This window comes from Myotis myotis, unplaced genomic scaffold (genome assembly GCF_014108235.1).
Source record: "Myotis myotis isolate mMyoMyo1 unplaced genomic scaffold, mMyoMyo1.p scaffold_m19_p_6, whole genome shotgun sequence".
Taxonomy (NCBI): Eukaryota; Metazoa; Chordata; class Mammalia; order Chiroptera; family Vespertilionidae; genus Myotis; species Myotis myotis.
Window position 1 is genome coordinate 57,124,357 of NW_023416368.1, and position 1,389 is coordinate 57,125,745.

General features: G+C 43.1%; 1 pseudogene; it reads right to left on the reverse strand.

The window, feature by feature from the left end:
• Positions 1 to 369: 369 nt before the first annotated feature.
• On the reverse strand, positions 370 to 980 carry LOC118659224 (annotated as a pseudogene).
• Positions 981 to 1,389: the final 409 nt, after the last annotated feature.

Genomic DNA, 1,389 nt, shown 5'->3' on the forward strand with positions numbered 1-1,389 from the left:
GCACAATTAGGCATGAACGGCCCTGCCTCACTGCTGCAGTGAAAAAAGAACTAGCTTGAGCTTCAGAGAAACCTGATTTTGCTATTCATTCAAACAAATTGAAAGTACATATTTGGTACCCTTTTAGGTTTCTGAAGTACTGCCTGTTTTGTAACCAGGGCACAGTGGCTTCCTCTGGCGATCAGGAGCTCTGTCTGCTATTAATATGCATACACAGCGCTTTAAAAATCAGCTCGCAGTGCAATCTCCTATTGTGTTTTGAGTGAATGACTCGTGACTACAAGTTCAATGGCAGCTACAGAGAAAAGTCATCTGAGTTTGTTGTTGTTGTCAAACGATCTTTAATTGAAATGTTTTCCTTTATAGTTCTTAACTGGCCAGGCATTGCACTGTACAGCTGCTGATGTCATCTATGATGTCATGAGGGCAATGGCCATCAATGTTGCAGCTCACAGATGGGGCAGTCCCCAGCATCTCTTTAATGGTTCCAGAGAGTTCTCTAGCTAAAGATTGGTGCCACATCTGTCCGGCAATGTTGACAATCTCACTGAAGTGGTGTTTTCATTGTGCTTAATATATATATATATATATATATGTATACACACACACACACACACACACACACACACACACACACACACACGTCTATTTGCTTCTTTCTGTCTCTTGGTGGCTTTTTGAGGACTTTGATGAGGAGGGCAGAGGCAGAAGGCACTGCCTCCACCTGGGCCTGTCAGTTTCACTGTAATCCTCAAACCCCTCTAATCACCGGTTGCTTTGGTGATGTCCTCACCGGCCTTTTTTGGAGACAGGCTTAGGGGGCAGATCTTGGGGCCCACGGCAGACATGGCACTCACTCTTCCCCCAGTGCACCTCAGGTATACAACTTTGATCTCACTGGGGTCGAACTTTGGTGACATGGTGGAGGCAGCTGGTGTCAGATGAACCCAAAGAAAGTTGCACCTAAGCCTCCTCCGAGCCGAAAGCCAAAAAGCTCCTCAGGGTTTTTAATGATGTCTCCTTTCCAGGTAAAGTGTCAAAATAGGTCTTCCATTTAATTTGTCTGGAATCCAGTGAAAATATATCACTCCATTCTCCTTCCTCAAGTGAACAATACACTTTGCTCAAGAACTAATGCAACAATCTGAAATCTTAGTGGAATAAGCCATTTTCCCTACCCCCAAATTTAAATTCCAAATTTAAAAAGATTGACATTCAAAATGGCTTATAATATTGCTCACCAAAGCTGGAAAAAAAGTCCAAGGGACCACAAGTTATTTATTTCATAAATAAAACACATTTGGTGGCTTCACAGTATTGGTGGGAGTCCAGTAGTGTTGTAAAATTATGAGTCTCCTAGCATGGCGAATGTTCTCTAGGGGTGCATGT